The following is a 19,490-nucleotide window of genomic DNA, read 5'->3' as shown; positions in this document are numbered from 1 at the left end:
TGAGCGCTGGTCCGGGAAGATCCCACATGCCGCGGAGCAACTAAGCCCGTGTACCACAACTACTGAGCCTGTGCTCTAGAGCCCGCGAGCCACAACTACTGAACCCACGTGCCACAACTACTGAAGCCCACGCGCTCTAGAGCCCGTGCTCCGCAACAAGAGAAGCCACGCAATGAGAAGGCTGCACACCGCAACGAAGAGTAGCCCCCACTCACCACAACTAGAGAAAGTGCGCGCGCAGCAACAAAGACCCAACGCAGCCAAAAATAAATAAATTTTTTTAAAAAAAGGAGGACCACAAAACTCAAGCTTATCACTTTAGTATCTAAAAGGCATTTTCTTTTTATTTATTTATCTATTTATTTAGTTGCACCGGTCTTAGTTACGGCAGGCGGGCTCCTTAGTTGTGGCATGCAAACTCTTAGTTCCAGCATGTGAACTCTTAGTTGCGGCATGCACGTGGGATCTAGTTCCCTGACCAGGGATCAAACCCAGGCCCCCTGTATTGGGAACACAGAGTCTTAACCACTGTGCCACCAGGGAAGTCCTGCATTTTCTTTTTAAATTTCAATACAACACTCTTAAGGGAAGTGGAAAAGTTCTCAAGATTTCCCAGAACTACATGATCCAAGTACTTCTTGCACAGTTTGGGCAACAGAATTTGCTGAAATGTTGTCAGGGGTATTTTCTAGGTAATACACAGGGTCAGGAGATTTTTTTCTTTTAAGATCATCAAGTTTCCTTTTAAAAAAAAGTCAGTCAAGGGTTTGTTCAGTATCAATGAACAAACCACATTAATAGAACAAAAGGTCAGGAGATTTTTTTCTTTTGAGATCATCAAGTTTCCTTTTAAAAAAAGTTAGTCGAGGGGTTGTTCAATATCAATGAACAAACCATATTAATAGAACAAAGGGAAAAAACACATGATCCTCTCAAAGAACACAGAAAAAGCATTTGACAAAAATCCAACACCCTTGGGAATTCCCTGATGGACCAGTGGCTAGGAACCTGCGGTTTCACAGCCAAGGACCCGGGTTCAATCCCTGGTTGGGGAACTAAGATCCCACAAGCTGCACAGCACAGCCAAAAAAAAAAAAAAAAAAAATCCAACATCCATTAATAACAACATTCAGAAAAGTAGGAATAGGAAAGAACTTCAAAAGAATAAGGCACATTAATGAAGAAAAACCACAGAAAATATATACTCAATGTTGAAAGATGGGAAGCTTTCCCCTAAGATCTGGAACAAGACAAGGATGCCCACTTTCACCACTGCTATTCAACATCATACTGAAAGTCCTAGCCAGAGCAATTAAACAAGAAAAAGAAATAAAACGCATCCAAATTGAAAAGACATAAAATCATTTCTATTCACAGGTGACATGATTCTTTATATAGAAAATCCTAAAGGACCACCAAAAAACACTAATAGAGGTAATAAATTAAGTAGTTGGTGGCTACAAGATCAATATGCAAAAATCAGTTGTTTCTATACACCAACAACGAACAATCTGAAAAGGAAATTAAGAAAATAACTCCATTTATAATCACATCCAGAAGAATAAAATATCTAGGAATAAATTTAATCAAGAAGGTGAAAGACCTATAGACTGAAAACTATGAAACATTGCTGAAAGAAATTAAAGAAGACCTAAATAGGGGCTTCCCTGGTGGTGCAGTGGTTGAGAGTCCGCCTGCCGATGCAGGGGACACGGGTTCGTGCCCCGGTCTGGGAAGATCCCACATGCCGCGGAGCGGCTGGGCCAGTGAGCCATGGCCACTGAGCCTGCGCGTCCGGAGCCTGTGCTCCGCAACGAGAGAGGCCACAGCGCTGAGAGGCCCGCGTACCGCAAAAAAAAAAAAAAAAAAAAAAAAAAAAGACCTAAATAAATGGCAAGACATTCCATCCTCATGGATTGGAAGACTTCCTATTGCTAGGATGGCCACGCTACCCAAAGCAATCTACAGATTCATATGGAACTGCAAGGGGCCCCAAATAGCCAAAGCAATGTTAAAAAAAAGCAAAACAGGGGCTTCCCTGGTGGCGCAGTGGTTGAGAGTCCACCTGCCGATGCAGGGGACACGGGTTCGTACCCCGGTCCGGGAAGATCCCACATGCCGCGGAGCGGCTGGGCCCGTGAGCCATGGCCTCTGGGCCTGCGCGTCCGGTGCCTGTACTCTGCAACGGGAGAGGCCACAACAGTGAGAGGCCTGCATACCGCAAAAAAAAAAAAATGGATCAACGACCTAAATACAAGAGCTAAAACCATAAAACGCTTAGAAGAAAACACAGGGGTAAATCTTCATGACCTTGGAGTTGGCAATGGATTCTTAGATATGATACCAAAAGCATGAGCAACAAACTTAAAAATAGATAAATCAGACTCATCAAAATTAAAAACTTCTGTGCACCAAAGGGCATTTTCAATAAAGTGAAAAAACAATATACAGAATGGGAGAAGATTTTTACAAACCATATATCTGGTAAGGGTCTAGTATCCAGAACACATAAAGAACTCTTACAATTCAGCAACCAAAAGACAGACAACCTGATTTTAAAACGAGCAAAGAACTTGAATTGAAATTTCTCCCAAGAAGATATACAAAGAGCTCATGAAAACATGAATCCTTAGTAATTATGGAAATGCAAATCAAAACTACAATGTACCACTTCACACCCACTAGGATGAAAGAAGCAAGGGAGGGAGGGAGGGAGGGAGCTAGGGAGGAAGGAAGGAAAAGAAAGAGGGAGGGAGGGGGGAGGGAGGGAAGAAGGGAGAAAGAAAGGAGGAAAGACAATATCAAGTGTTGGTGAGAATGTGGAGAAGTTGTAAGTTACTAGGGGGAATGTAAAATAATTCAACTGCTATGGAAAATGGTTTGGGGGTTCCTCAAAAAGTTGAACATAGAATTACTACACAACCCGGGGATTTTACTCCTAGGCATATCCCAAAAGAATTGAAAACAAGGACAAACAAATATATAAACACACGTGTTCACAGCGGCACCCCAACTTTCCGATGCTCAAGCCTTGTTCCTACTTCTGGGTTTCTCAGTGCACTACTGACATTTGGGGCTGGATAACTCTTTGTGGTGGGGGCTATCCTGTGCATTGTTGGATATCGAGCAGCATCCCTGGCCTCTACCCACTTGATGCCAGTAGCACCCTCCTCCCTCTCAGCTGTGACAACCAAAACTACCTCCAGACATTGACAAATGTCCCTGGGGTGTAAAATTGCCCTCACGTGAGAACCCCTGGTCTTAACTCCTATACCTCTGCACTCCTTCCCCCCTGCTTCTAGACTGTGAGACGGAAGCTTCTGGGGAAAAGGTGTATTTCTTACTCATCTCTTGCATACAGTAAGTTCTCAAGACAAGTTTAAAAAGCACCAGCAAGAAAGGTCAGAGTCCTGAAATTACTGACTCACACGTGTTCTCTGGTAATTGACAGATGGCATTGCCAAAAATGGTGCAAAGGTTATCCTGGCTTTACTGGAAGTTCGACAGCTTAAAGCCCTACATCCTCCCCAAGCAGGAGGTTATGGTAGTGGATAAAGTTATTCAAGACTGTGCCGACTGGCCACTTCCCCCCTCACACCCTCTGCTGGCCACATGGGCCAAGTGCTTTCACAGCTCCACTGCCCACCCCCTGCAAGTCAGCCAGTGGGTACAGACCTCCACCATGGAAACAGCCTGTTCACTGGTCTTCCCTGGCCAACTCAGAGACCTTTGGAAACACAGACCAATTGTCACTCATTTCTGGATCCTTGTGCCCAGGCTGGTAGTGTTTGGTGCATAGTAGGTGCTCAAAAAGTATGTACTGAATGAATGATAAATCCATGCACACCCACTGAGCACCAACAGATGGCTTGAGGCAGGCAGGAATTTTGGTTTCAGGATCTCATTTCTGAAGCTGCGTTCAGGAACACCAGGGGAACGAGCTGGGTGTCTCCACGGCAGTTCTGACGTAGAGTGCCAAGCAGAAGACCTCATACAAATGTGGCCAATTTTAGGTACACTTTAAATGCACACGTTGGAAATTCTGAGAAATAAGAAATACTAAGGGCATTACATTGAAATGCTGAGCTTCCCCCTACCCTAAATAGAAAAATACTTGAGTTATTGCTGAGGAAATAAAAGAGAAGAAATATGCTACAATGGTTCAGAGTTTGGGAACCCTGAGAATGAATACTTTACATTGATTTCCATTGGAAAACCAATCAAACTATGCGATTTTGCGTAACACGAGCACTTTGGGAACTTGCTGGCTGGATGAACGGATGGCGGATGGGGACTGTGGGTGGAAGGATCGATAGGTGGTGCTTGGAGAGGGGTTGAGTGGATGGCCAGGTGGGCAAGATGGCGAGACACGTGCATGGTAAGCAACTGAGGGTTGGTGGGTGAAGTTACCAAGCTCTAAATTGGAAGTTCTAATGAATGGAGGGACCGGCAATTCTCCCCAGTTCAGCCCCCTCCCTCACTCGACAAATCCTTTATGATCTGCTGTTATTCTGATAGGAGCCAGTGGGTCAAACATCCCAAACCTACCTTGCAGAGGTTACCCGCACAAAAAACCTCAGGGTCTTTCCCTTTTCTTGGCAGTGTGATGATGGTGGACCCACAGGCCACCACATGAAAACTTTTCCCAAGTAAGTACATAGAGACAAATGGGGAACTCTCTGAGGAAGCTCCCAAAGAAACCCTCTGAGCCTCAGTTTCCTCGTCTGTAAAATGGGGATGCTGAGTCTTGCCCCCTTTACCTGTCTCACAGTTGCTCTTCAAATAACCTATATAGCATTGTGTCAATGCTATCAGAAGCATCAAAAAGCCACCAAGCATGTACAGTGCCTTCAAGCTTCCAATCCTCAGAACAACTTGGCGGATCTTACGATTGCCATGGTCTTTATTACAGTCCCATTTTACAGTTCGGTAAACTGTGGCTCAGGGAAGTTCGGTTCCTTGACTTTGCTCACATCCAGGCCCAGTGCTCATACCTTTCCCACTGCTCCACCATTGAAACTGGATAAAAATAAATTCCATAAAGCGGAGGGTGTTCCCACAAGCACCTGGCTACGACCCTAAAATCAGATACCTGGCTGTGTACCTGGAGGGTGGAGCCAGATGTGCACAGTGGTCTAGAAGGAGCACTGCGTGTGGTTCAAATCCACAGACAGTCAAGGCCAGAGAAGTCCTTCCAGTGAACCCTGTGGACATGCCATGCTGAGCTGCTGCCCTTTGCTGAAACAACCCAGCTGACCTGAAAACCCAGCGAGGGCCGAAGCTATTTTTGTTTGTTGCAAACCGAACTCAAGCAACAGCTGCCTGGTGCCAGAGCAGTCGTGGCCCTGACGGTAACGAATGCAGGAAACTGCTCGCTTCCAGCAGGTGCTGGCTGGCAGCCAAGCAAGGGCTGGAGAGGGATGGGGGTCGGGAGTTTGCTCTCCAGCCACCCGCCTCCAACACAGCCACCCATACCTGGCCTGGCCTTTGAGGGGCAGAGGAGGGCAGAATGTCAGCATTAAACCAGCCATCCTGTTCCCCACTCGGACGTTTCCTCCCGCCAAGATGAACTCCCGATTGCTCGCTGCCACTTACCGCCCCTGTGGTCACGGCCACCGGCTCCATTCTCATGTGGGTCTGACAGGCTCCCACAGGGTGCCTGACGGAACTGGGGCCGTGGAGTGTCACCTTTCAGCAGGAGGCTGGTGTCATGCATCAGTCCATGGGGAGGAGTTTGGACCAGCTCACGCTGGACACGAGTGAGTTTTCCCCCAAGTCAGGCGCCCTTATCTGTCATCCACAAATATAAGCCATTTGCCAAGGTCCTCGCCCTCCCCCCTCCCCCAGCTTCAAGCTCAAGTACTTAAGAGGCTGTGTATACTCTCTGGCCCACAGGGCCACCTCCCTCTGGCTTGCCACACTCCTGGACTTAGAGCCTACTTAGCTGCTCGTGTGATCAGCCACCCCCTTGCCCAACGCTGAGCCTCTAGAGTTTGTTTGTTTTTAAACATCTTCATTGGAGTGTAACTGCTTTACAATGATGTGTTAGTCTCTGCTGTATAACAAAGTGAATCAGCCACATGCATACATATGTCCCCATATCCCCTCCCTCTTGCGTCTCCCTCCCACCCTCCCTATCCCACCCCTCTAGGTGGTCACAAGGCACTGTGCTGATCTCACTGTGCTATGCATAGAGTTTTAAACACTCTATGAGTTTTAAACACTCCCATAATCACGCCAGCCTCCTGTTCCCATGTGTTCATCTGTAAGACACCTGCTAGAAGGGGAGCATGAGTCCCAGCAGAACCTGGGTTTGGCCAAGGTGATATTGATGGAAAGAGAAGCAAAAGCATCAGGACGAAGTTCGAGGACCCTCTGGCTGGCAGGCGACGGTGCAACGACGTTTTGCAAATTCAGAGATCATTAACATGATAGAGGAAGCTATGCCGGGCCGCCAGTGTGGTCAAAGCTGCCAGGTGGATACTTCAACCTGCACTCCAGTCCACAGGGCAGGGGGCATCACAGGTCACCCTGCGTTTCCCAAAAAGCCACTTAGCCTCCAACCTGCAGCCTAAGAGGGGGACACTTGGCGTGTCCAGTGTCCTTGCTTTGTAGGTGAGCAGAGGCCAGAGGTCACATGTGAAGTTAACGACACAGCCGTGACTAGCACCAAGGTCCCCTGCTCCAGGCCTGTGTGGGGTGATATTCACAGTAAAGAGCCACTGTCGGGCTTCCCTGGTGGTGCAGTGGTTGAGAGTCCGCCTGCCGATGCAGGGGACACGGGTTCGTGCCCCGGTCCGGGAAGATCCCACATGCCGCGGAGCGGCTGGGCCCGTGAGCCATGGCCGCTGAGCCTGTGCGTCCGGAGCCTGTGCTCGGCAACGGGAGAGGCCACAGCAACGAGAGGCCCGCGTACCGCAAAAAAAAAAAAGAGCCACTGTCCTTGGGTACCTTGTTGGGTGCCCTGATCTGGGTTCTCACGTCAACTCTGCTGCAGCGCCGGGATGGAGTTCTATGCTATGCAAAGCAGCATAAGGACGCAGCTCCAAGATGGAGTTCTCGACAGTCCAAAGTGGCCACCCATGCAGGGCGCCGAGCACAGGGCCAGGCGCAGGTCATCTTAGCGATCGTCATTAGCGATCTGAGCTGAGAGCCTCAGGCAGGATAAGTCACCGCGTGGTGACACCCTGCTACCCACAGAGTGTTGCCTCGGCTAAATCATGTCCCCTCTCTGAACCTCAGTTTCCCCATCTACTGGGTTGGCCAAAAAGTTCATTCAGGTTTTTCCGTAAGATGTTAGAAGAGGAGGGAGAATCCCCAGCCTCACCCACCTCATAGGATTACTGGCAGGATCAACCAAGATCTGTTTGGTCGCTAAACACCACCTTCCCCTTCCTGGTGAGCCAGAACGGAAAAGCGGCTGGTGATGGTGAGTAAGGGTCCTCTTCCACCAAGGGACAGAAATGGATTCACGTGGGTGGGGGCACCCGTCCGACACTGGTCAGGTGCCTGGATGGGACAGGCAGATACATCAGAAACAGTCCTTGGACTCACTTCAGCTTTTCAGCCCCGCAGGGCAGGTGCTTTCCCAAAGGGGAGGCATCTCTGGGGCTTCAGCAGCCTGCGTCAGGCTGAATTAAATTCTGTAAATTAAATTCTGTCTGTTTCCTGATCAGTGGAGATGGTCCTGAGAAGTGTGTGTGTGTGTGTGTGTGTGTGACTTTTTATGTTATTCAGAGAGAAGATATTCTTAAATGCCAATACAGGGGTTAAAAAATGGAAGAAAGGGGACTTCCCTGGTGGTGCAGTGGTTAAGAATCCACCTGCCAATGCAAGGAACACGGGTTCGAGCTCTGGTCTGGGAAGATCCCACATGCCATGGAGCAACTAAGCCCATGCACCACAACTACTGAGCCTGCGCTCTAGAGCCTGCGAACCACAACTACTGAAGCCTGCGTGCCTAGAGCCCATGCTCTGCAACAAGAGAAGCCACCGCAATGAGAAGCCCATGCACCGCATCGAAGAGTAGTCCCCATGCGCCACAACTAGAGAAAATCCGCACGCAGCAACGAAGACTCAATGCAGCCAAATAAGTAAATAAATAAATTTTTAAAAATTTTTAAAAAGGAAGAAAGGAATAGAATCTATACGAAAAAATAAAACTAATAAATGAGTTCAGAAAAAAAACAGGGGGAAGAAAGGATAAGTTAAGGAGAGGAGGGTGGTAGGGGAAGGAGGTTATCCCTCTAATAAATCAGAGGGAGTGTTTTCCTGTCACCAGCATTTTCTGGAGCTAAGAGCTTCACACACATGATCTCATCAACTCCCTGCAGCCCCTGCAAGAGGTCCCGCTTCTTCCTCCCCTGTTATAGGCTCCATCACTCCCCAGGTTCACACTTTTAGGACCCAGGTGTCCTCCCTTTGTAGCCCACACTCCTAATCTTCACGCCCTCCGCTCTCTGTGCAGAATTTCCTTCTATAAACCCTGAGAAAGGTCCTAAATCAGCGGACCTGAGAAGTGAGTGTCAGGGGGTACTGCTTGGTTTCTTAGAGCCACCGGTTTGTTTTTAAATCTCTGAGTCCACTCCCCGAAGAAACTAAAATGCAAACAAGAAGTAAGTAACAAAACTACTTCTCTAGCCTTGGGGTTTTTCTCCTGGGAAAGGCTTTGGGGGAAACAGGAGAGTTCAATCCAAAGGGAAAAAAAAAAAGCTTTTCAAATCACGATTTAGCCACCACGCAGTGGTTAAGAATCCACCTGCCAATTCAGGGGACACAGGTTCGAGCTGTGGACCGGGAAAATCCCACATGCTACAGAGCAACTAAGCCCGTGAGGCACACCTGCTGAGCCTGCTACTAGAGCCCGCGAGCCACAACTACTGAGCCCACGTGCTGCAACTACTGAAACCCGCATGCCTAGAGTCCGTGCTCCACAACAAGAGAAGCCACCGCAGTGAGAAGCCCGCGCACCGCAGCGAAGAGTGGCCCACGCTCGCCGTAACTAGAGAAATCCCACGCGCAGCAACAAAGACCCAACACAGACATAAATAAATAAATAAAATAAAGATAGGGATCTGGCCAAAGTTACTAAACCAGGAGCAGCGATTAGCAAATTGGTTCTATTGTGAAGGATAGTCATTTGTTTTCTTTAGTATTTTGGCATCTGAAGAAGAAATATGACAACATTTCGGGTGACAGGAGAGGGAGGTGTAGCTCCCTAAAAACTGAGAGACTCGAGAGGTCACACACCCCGTGTAATCTAAAAACGTCACCTTCCCCTGCAATTATGGCTGAGGGCATTGGTACAAGGTCATGTTTCCTTACCCCAGAGGAACCAATCAATGCTCAGAGACAGGAAGAGAATTGCAACCCTCACCTCTAAGAACAGATTCTGTTCTCTGTTATTCTTTAACTACAAACATTAACTAATAAATAACAACAAATACACCTCCCATTATAATGAGCACCTTGCATTCAGGATCTCATTTACTCCTCACAGCATCCCTACAAGGGAAGTACTATTCTTATCCTGTTTCACAGACCAGGCATGAGAATCCAACCAGGTGTTGAGAATCCAATGCCCAGAGAGGGGAAGTGAATTTCCCAAAGTCACACAGCTTTGGAGGTAGATAGAATCCAGCCCTGCTCTGCCTGGCTCCAAAGCCTAGATTGATAAGAGGTGGACGTGAGTGGACTATTGATTCAATTGATTAACCGGCTACCGTCTTGGATGGGGGGAATCAGAAGCCTGAAAGAGACCCAGGGAGGGTCAGCAGTTCTGAGACTTATCACCTGTCAGAACATCTAGGTCTCTGGAAAATTTTCAGCGAATACTGAAAAGCCTAAAGTAAGCCTAAAATAAAAGCCTTTAGAGTAAGCCTAAAATATCTACAACCACTTGATCCTAGAATCGAGCAGGTATGCAGCCTCAGGGGCCACCGATTTGAGAACAGCTTCCAGTAGGAAAACACATTTGAGAAAAGTCTGTGAATTTCAGTTCTCCCCCGTTCAGAAAAGGTTCAGATACCACAAGTCCCAGGGTCCTCCAGGACTGCTGACCTAGAAAGGGGCACTTCCTCGGTGCCTGTCGCATTGCAGGTGCTTGATTAACACCTGGGGAGCCAAGCCAAGCTTTTGATAGGGTTGACCTGTGCGGGGGCCCAGGCAAACCTAGCCCGAACGGTTCCAGATTGGCCCCTGCCTCGAAGAAATGTAAGAGGAGCGGGTCCCCCGCCTCCAATGGAAAACTTACTCTGCTGTCTCAAAGGCCTATAGGGCTCATGTGTTCCGAGCCTGTCTCACTTGAGTCATCCCTGTAGAAACTGCCGAAGTCAAGTGTCCCACACGCCTGAGGTCCTGGTCCCCTGCCACCTTCGCAGATGGAATTCTACCCTCCTTCCCCTCTATTCTTTCTGTGCCGGGAATTTGCGTTCTTCAACCATCACTCGTTCACCGGTGGGTAATTACTGGGCACCTGCCAGGCATGGTGCTGACTGCCATAGATACGGGACAAACAGTGCAGGAATGGTCCTGCCCACGCAGGGTTTACAGTCTCACGGGGAAGCAAGTAAGATCATGGAGGACTGTAAGGGCACGACCAGGAGAATCACCACAAAGGAGAAGCGCTTGAAGAGCCAGTAACAGAGGCCCCGGTCTGGGTCCGCAAGGGAAAGCTTTCTCAGGAGTATCTCTGCTGAGACGGAGGGAGTGTGATTTCATCAGGCGAAGGTGCCAGGGCAGGAAGGAGGAGGAATAGTGTTAGAGACAGACGGAGCAGGAGATACCGAAGCCTGGAATTGGGAGGAGACAGAACCTCTCCAAGAACCCCACAGTCGGCCTGGCCCTGAGAAAACAGTGAGGTGGGTGTGGGGCAGCAGACAGGGATGGAGACTGAGGCAGGGCCATGAGATGCTTAAGGGAGTCAAAGCTCCTTCTTGGAGCTATGGAGGGACAGCTACAGCGTGGGAGCCGAGAGTACATGCTACAGTCCGGCCACCTGGGGTGGGATCTTGGCTGTGCCACCTACAAGCAGAGCGGTTAACCCGAGCCTTAGTTTCCCCAGCCCCAGCAGCCCAACGGGGCGATTAAATGCACTCACACAGGTAGATTGCTTAGGCTGGCATACATGAAGCAGGCAACCGGGAGGAGCTGCCGTGATTGCTAGAGCAGCAGTGCTGACGGTCCCTGCCTTGGGGACCAGGGATCTTAGGCAACACTTTCCCCTGATGTCGAGCTGTTATGTGATGGGCACCTCTTCCACCTGTTGCCCTGGCTCTGCCGGCTGAGGGCCTCCACCCGGGCTAGTCCAGGGCAGGGCCATTGCAGCATCCAGACTGAGAGGCAGTGGTGTAACTCAGGAGGAGGCGTCCTCCTCCCCATTGGAGCCATACACCACCCTGGGGATAGCGGCTCTCCTCAAAGGCTGCCCCAGAGCTTCCTGCCAGCTTTGGAAATCTGGTTGCAAACGTCGGAGCAGAATCGACTGAGCCCCAAGGGTGATTTGCTCCCTAGAAAGAAGCAACCTTTCCTCTGTCCAGACGGAAAAGCAAAAACGGCTGTAGATACAGAATCAGAGAATCTGGGGATTCAAGCCCTGGTGCCATCACGAGGAAAATCTTTAATGGTTTGTATTTGACTCTTGGGACCTCAACTTCCCAGTTTTGAAACATGCCAACCTCATGGGGCTCCTGCAAAGACTAAATAATGAGAACGCTTGGGCGAGCTCGTAGGTTGCGTGGAGAGCAGTAGCAGTAGCAGTCTCGAGGGCCACTTCCTGCTAAGGTACAGCGACACAGAAAGGTCAAGGGGCAGGGAGAGGGTCTGAGGGATGGCCCAGCCCTTGGGACGCCCCCACACACCGGAATCTCAGTTTACAGTCTCATGAAGTGTAAGCAGGTCGGCCTCACTGATGGATCAGGTTTTGTGCCAACAATTAATCTAGGTCATTTTTTTTTTTTTTTTTTTTTGCGGTACGCGGGCCTCTCACTGTTGTGGTCTCTCCCGTTGCGGAGCAACAGGCTCCGGATGCGCAGGCTCAGCGGCCATGGCTCACGGGCCCAGCCGCTCCGCGGCATGTGGGATCTTCCCGGACCGGGGCACGAACCCGCGTCCCCTGCATCGGCAAGCAGACTCTCAACCACTGCGCCACCAGGGAAGCCCAATCTAGGTCATTTTTGAGTTTGAAACTAAGACCCCTATGGGCAGCACAGTGTATTGGTTGGAGCACAGGATCTGGAGGCGCTAGATTCTGCATTTCCTGTGTGACCTTGAGCAACTTTCCTCGCCTCTCTGAGCCTTGGTTTTCTTGAGGATTCAGTGGGGATGGTAAGAATGCCTTCCTCATAGTTTTGGTGAGGTTTCAATTCACTAATACATAAACAATGCAAATCATGAAAGAACGTTTCTTTTATTCATTTAACATTGGTTGCACTTTCCATGATGTATCAAGCCTTGTGCTAAGGGCTTTACCTAAGATCAAGTTCAAGCCACTGTTATCTCTCACATGGACCATTGCACCAGCCTCCTAACCCATCTGGCTGCCCGTGTCATGTCCCTCCAGTCCACTGTGCACAGAGAAACCGCAGGGAGCGTGTAAAATGTTCACAGGCTTCCCTAGTGTCCGGATTATGATTTCTAAGTATATTTCCTACTAAAAGGAACCAAGACCCCTTGGAGAAATGGCTGACTCCAGGGCTGGGGCAGAAATGGAAACACAGAAGGCACCACGTGAATGGGCTTCCCTGCCAAAGAAAAGATATTTGGGGCCGAAAAAAGATGACAACTGCAGTGGATTGAAATACATCAAATATATTTTCGAAATCACGAGGTCATAATGTTACTGAAAACAAACACAAAAACGACCTCATTGACACATTGGAAGGTTGCCATGGCACCACTTATTACTTTGGAAACTGACTTACAAAATAAGCGGTGTAATCAAGCATTTATCCTGCCTTTCCTATAGGAAAAGACCCTGTATATTTCAAGGTTACCAAACGGTGGGTGAAAGTTTTAAGTTATAGCTAATAAACGCAGAAGGATTGGTAGAGGTAGAAAACCACCATACACAATCAGCAATGAAATAAAATGTTTTAGGCTCCGACCATCAGTGGCTTGTAAAACCATCTGGTGAAAGGTTGATGGGGATTTTCGCAGTGGAGATCAGGCTGCCATCCCCAAACTCAGTGATGAGTCAACATCACTAAAAGTGGGATGACTATGGAGAGGGTGTGGAGAAAAGGGAACCCTCTTGCACTGTTGGTGGGAATGTAAACTGATACAGCTACTATGGAGAACAGTGTGGAGGTTCCTTAAAAAACTAAAAATAGAATTACCATATGACCCAGCAACCCCACTACTGGGCATATACCCAGAGAAAACCATAATTCAAAAAGACACATGCACCCCAGTGTTCACTGCAGCACTATTTACAATAGCCAGGTCACGGAAGCAACCTAAATGCTCATCGACAGACGAACAGATAAAGAAGATGTGGTACATATATACAGTGGAATATTACTCAGTCATAAAAAGGAACGAAATTGGGTCATTTGTAGAGACATGGATGGATCTAGAGACTGTCATACAGAGTGAAGTCAGTCAGAAAGAGAAAAACAAATATCGTATATTAACACATATATGTGGAATCTAGAAAAATGGTACAGATGAACTGGTTTACAAGGCAGAAATAGAGACGCAGATGTAGAGAACAAATATATCGACACCAAGGGAGGAAAGCTGGGGCGGGGGGGATGAATTGCGAGATTGAGACTGACATATATACACTAATATGTATAAAATAGATAACTAATAAGAACATGCTCTATAAAAAAAATAAATAAAATAAAAATTTTAAAAAAAAGTGGGATGACTAGACATTCTGTTCTAGTCATGTGACATGACACAATGCACTGGATTTGGACCTGAGTTGATTCAAACCTCTAGACTTAATACTTATTAAGAGGGACAGAGGATGAGCTCCCTGGTAGCCTAGTGGTTGGATTCCGGGCTTTCACTACCATGGCCTGGGCTCAATCCCTGGTCGGGGAACTGAAATCCCGCAAGCCGCATAGTGCGGCCAAAAAAAAAAAAAGAGGGACAGAGGAACACACTAAAAGACACTTGGAGGAAGCTCAATCAGCCAAATCCAGGATGGGGAGAATTCTACAGGACAAATGACTCCATTTCTTCAATAGGTTACTGGCATTTAATAATGGTGAAAAAAATAGATAAATAATGGTGGTGATTATTATAGATTAAAAGAGACAATAGGACGTTTTGTGGGTCCCAGTTTGAACAAAACAACCTCGAAGACACCTTTGAGACAACTGGAAGACTCTGAGCATGAGCTGGATACTAGATTAAGGAAATAGCATTAATTGTGCTGGAGGTACGGGACTTCCCTGGTGGTCCAGTGGGTAAGACTGCGCTCCCAATGCAGGGGGCCTGGGTTTGATCCCTGGTCGGGGAACTAGATCCCACTTGCATGCTGCAACTAAGAGTCCGTATGCCCCAACTAAGAAGCCCGCATGCTGCAACTAAAAGATGCCGCATGCCACAACTAAAAAGACCCTGTGTGCTGCAGCTAAGACCCAGCACAGCCTAAATAAATAAATAAATAATGGTGCTGGAGGTAGATAATCATGGCAATGGCTTTTTAAAAAAGTCCTTATAGGGCTACCCTGGTGGCACGGTGGTTAAGAATCCGCCTGCCAATGCAGGGTACACCGGTTCGAGCCCCGGTCCGCGAAGATCCCACATGCCATGGAGCAACTAAGCCTGTGCACCACAACTACTGAGCCTGCGCTCTAGAGCCCACGAGCCACGACTACGGAGCCCACGTGCCACAACTACTGAAGCCCGCACGCCTAGAGCCTGTTGCTCCATGACAAGAGAAGCCACCGCAATGAGAAGACCGTGCACCGCAACAAAGAGTAGTCCCCGCTCGACGAAACTAGAGAAAGCCTGCGCACAGCAACGAAGACCCAACGCAGCCACAAATAAATAAATAAATAAATTTTAGAAGTCTTCATCTCTTTTAGAGATATGTACTAAGTATTTATCTGGCTCTGAGATTTGCTTGAAAATACTCCAGAAAAACAGAACTCGAGCTACTGATATGTATACTGAAGTATTCAGGGGGAAAGGTACTGATGTTTGCAATTTATAAGAAATGTGAAAAAAAAAAAAAAAAGAAATGTGTAATTCCCTGATCGGGGAACTAAGATCCCTTATGCCGCGTGGTGTGGCCAAAAAGAAAAAAAAAAGAAATGTGTAAAAAGTGTAGGTAGAGGGCTTCCCTGGTGGCGCAGTGGTTGAGTCCACCTGCTGATGCAGGGGACACGGGTTCGTGCCCCGGTCTGGGAAGATCCCACATGCCGCGGAGCGGCTGGGCCCGTGAGCCATGGCCATTGAGCCTGCGCATCCAGAGCCTGTGCTCCGCAACGGGAGAGGCCACAACAGCTAGAGGCCCACGTACCGCAAAAAAAAAAAAAAAAAAAGTGTAGGTAGAGAAACAGACATGTGACCAAGCAAATAGAGTAAATTGGGTTTAAAAAAATTTTTTTTTTATTTATTTTATTTTTGGCTGTGTTGGATCTCTGTTTTTGTGCATGGGCTTCCTCTAGTTGCGGCGAGTGGGGGCTACTCTTCGTTGCAGTGCTCGGGCTTCTCATTGCGGTGGCTTCTCTTGTTGTGGAGCACGGGCTCTAGGCACGCAGGCTTCAGTAGTTGTGGCTTGCGGGCTCTAGAGCACAGGCTCAGTAGTTGTGGTGTAGGGGCTTAGTTGCTCCGCGTCATGTGAGATCTTCCCGGACCAGGGCTCGAACCTGTGTCCCCTGCACTGGCAGGCGGATTCTTAGCCACTGAGCCACCAGGGAAGTCCTGAGTAAGTTGTTAATGGCAGAATCTAAGTGGTGGGTTTATGGGTGCTTGCTGTAAAATTCTTTCAACGTTGTTGTATGTCTGAAAATGTTCATAATAAAATGTTGGGAGGAAAAATACAGGGGAAAAGGTGTATGTGTGACTAGGAGAAACTAGAAGAGCAGAAAGTCAATAGTTATTTTTTTTTTTTTTTTGAAAGTCAATAGTTATTGAAGGTGGGTGGTGAATATGTAGCAGCTTGTTGTGCTATTCACTCTACCTCTGAATGTGTTTTTCAAAAAGGTTAATTTTCTATACTAAAAAGTTTAAAAACGCATAAAGCAAGATGTAAGGCACCCAGCCTGCTGGTTAGAACCTCAATACCAGTAGTTAATACTTACTAATACTATGTGTCAGGTTCTGTACTGAGCATTTTCTTTCATTTTTTTTTTCTTTTCTTTTTTTTTAATTGAAGTGTAGTTGATTTACAATGTTGTGTTAGTTTCCGGTGTACAGCAAAGTGAATTGGTTATATATATATATAAACTGATTATATATAATCAGTTTTTATATACATATATATATATATATATATATATATACAGACATAAGGGAAGGGATGTCAATTATATAATCAGTTATATATATATTCCTTTTCAGATTCTTTTTTATTAAAGGTTATTACAAGATATTGAATATACTTCCCTGTGCTGTACAGTAGGCCCTTGTTCTTTATTTATTCTCTATATAGTACATATCCCAAACTCTTAATTTATCCCTCCCCCATCTTTCCCCTTTGGTAACCGTGTTTTCTATGTCTGTGAGCCTATTTGTTTTGTAAATAAGTTCATTTGTATCATTCTTTCAGATTCCACATATAAGTGATATCATATGATATTTGTCTTCGTCTGACTTACTTCACTTAGTTTTAAAATCTCTAGGTCCATCTGTATTGCTGCAGATGGCATTATTTCACTCTTTTTATAGGTACCACATCTTTTATTTTTTAATAGATCTTTATTGGAGTATAACTGCTTCACAATACTGTGTTAGTTTCTGTTGTACACCGAAGTGAATCAGCCGTAGGCATACACATGTCCCCATATCCCCTCCCTCTTGTGTCTCCCTCCCTCCCACCCTCCCTATCCCACCCCTCCAGGCGGTCACAAAGCACCCAGCTGATATCCCTGTGCTATGTGGCTGCTTCCCACTAGCTAACTATTTACAATAGCCAGGACATGGAACCAACCTAAATGTACCACATCTTCTTTATCCAACCTTTGTCAGTGAACATTTAGGTTGCTTCCATGTCTTAGCTATTGTAAATAGTGCTGCTTCAAACATTGGGGTGCATGGATCTTTTTGAATTAGAGTTTTCATCTTTTCTGGATATATGCCTTGTACTGGGCATTTTCTAATCATGACCTCACTCTGCCCTGTGAGATCAGTGTCACCAGAAGCCATATTTTATTGAGGAAGAAACTCAGGGTTAGAGAAGTTAGGCTCACCCAAGGGGACTTCCCCAGTGGCACAGTGGTTAAGAATCCGCCTGCCAATGCAGGAGCCACGGGTTCGAGCCCTGGTCCGGGAAGATCCCACATGCCACAGAGCAACTAAGCCTGTGTGCCACAACTACTGAGCCTGCATGCCACAACTACTGAGCACACATGCCACAACTACTGAAGCCCATGCTCCGCAACAAGAGAAGTCACCACAATGAGAAGCCCGCGCACCGCAACGAAGAGTAGCCCCCGCTTGCCGCAACTAGAGAAAGCCTGTGCACAGCAACGAAGACCCAAGCCAAAAAACAAAAAAAAAACTCACCCAAGGTCATGCTGGCAGTGAGCAGCTGAACTGAACTTGCACTGCTTCCCATGGTCCACATGGTCCTGGTGATCTGGCCACAGTGGTCCCCTTCAGTCCCAGAGTCGTTGGCCCATGTTCTGGAATGCTCTTCCCTTCCCTGCCTCCTTCCGCCTCCTGGCATGGTTATCTCTTGCTCCTTTATTTTTGTCTTTGGCTCCAGCGTTCCCCCGCTAGACTTGCCCTGACCCCCTATGGGTCTGTCTTATTCTCTATGACACATCCCTTCCCTTGTCAATTATCACCTGCTGAAATGATACCATATTTTCACTCATACTCTCATCCATCTGCCCCAGTGGCATGTAAGCTTCCTGAGGACAAGGACCAGCTTTGTCTTGCTCTCCGCTCCCCAGTGCAGTGCCTCACACACGGAAGGATCAGTAAGTACCTCTTGGACGCATGGATACCCGCACCTGGCTCAGGTGTGTCTGGTCGTCCAGCCCTCCTGCCTCCCAGCCCAGTCCTCCTGCCTCAAGGGTGTGAGTGCCAAGTTGAGGCGCGGGGCAACCACCTGGACAGGCACCCTGCTCCCCCTCCCTGTGATATAAGGGACTGCAGGAGATAGAACACCTAGAATGCCCAGCATCTGCTCTGCGCCCTCACGGCTCCCTGCCCTCGCCCTCCCGGCACTCATCACAGCGTGCAGTTGTGTGTGAGGTCACTGGTACGTGCATACCTGTCTCCCCGCCTTGAAAGTCAATTCTGGGAGGGTAGCCGGGGCCTGAAACCCAAGTCTACCCAGGTTTAATCTTTCCCCACCCACCCCTTTCCTAGCAAGCAGGCATCTGAAAAAATGACTCTGGAAATAGGGCTCTTCGGTAGATCCGGTGTAGACACAGCAGGAGGAACGTAAGCAGTTCTTCGAGAAACCAATGAAATTGTTGAATAATAATAAAGGCTAAATTTGTTGCACACTTACTACCTCCCAGGCATTATGCTGCATAGTTTACATTTGTCATCCCTTTAAAGGTCTGCAAAAACTCTATGAAGGATGCACTCCTGCCTTGCGAATGGAGACGAGGTGCAGAGCGGGAGTCTGTTGCCCAAGGTCACGTCATCAAGTGGCAGGTCGGGGACCCGAGTTGGGCTGTCCAGCTGCTGTGTGTGCGTGTCTGTGTGTGTGTGCACGCGCACATGTGTTTTCTCCATCCCTTCTCCTATACCCAGCTCCACCCAAAGCTGAGTTAGTGCAATCATCTGTTAGCAGATCTCCCTGTTCCAATCCATCCAGAGCCCTGGGAGCCTGAGCTCCGTATACTCAAACACACACACACATACACACACACACACACACACACACACACACACACACACACACACAGCCTTTGAACCCTGCTTAGGAGTTCAAGCCTGGAATCTTATCCTTCCACGATCCTGCCTCCCAGGATTCTTGAAAGGAAGGGAGGAAGGCATTAAATTGTTCCATGCTTCTCAAGAGGTGGCTGTGCAGTACAAAAGACAGTCCCCATCCTTGTCAAATCCCAAAGTCACATCCTGGAGGGTCCCACTGCAGGTGAGCCCAGGAAAGGCTCTGACAAGTCCTGCTGGAAAGGGTCTGGGTTCCCCACAGGCAGCCCAATGTTTCCTGAACTGCTTGGAACCAGAGGAGTTTTTCCACGTGGCACCGGTTACTCCACAGCAGGAGGGCTCCGAAAGCCCCACTTTACTGGGAGTGTGGAAATAAGAGAGCACAGCTTTCCTTATAACAGAGTGGAGGAAGCCTGCTAAGAGAGGCGTTTCCAACAACCGATTATTCTAGTTAGTAC

This window comes from Phocoena phocoena, chromosome 13 (assembly GCF_963924675.1).
Source record: "Phocoena phocoena chromosome 13, mPhoPho1.1, whole genome shotgun sequence".
NCBI lineage: Eukaryota > Metazoa > Chordata > Mammalia > Artiodactyla > Phocoenidae > Phocoena > Phocoena phocoena.
This window is presented reverse-complemented; position numbering follows the sequence as displayed.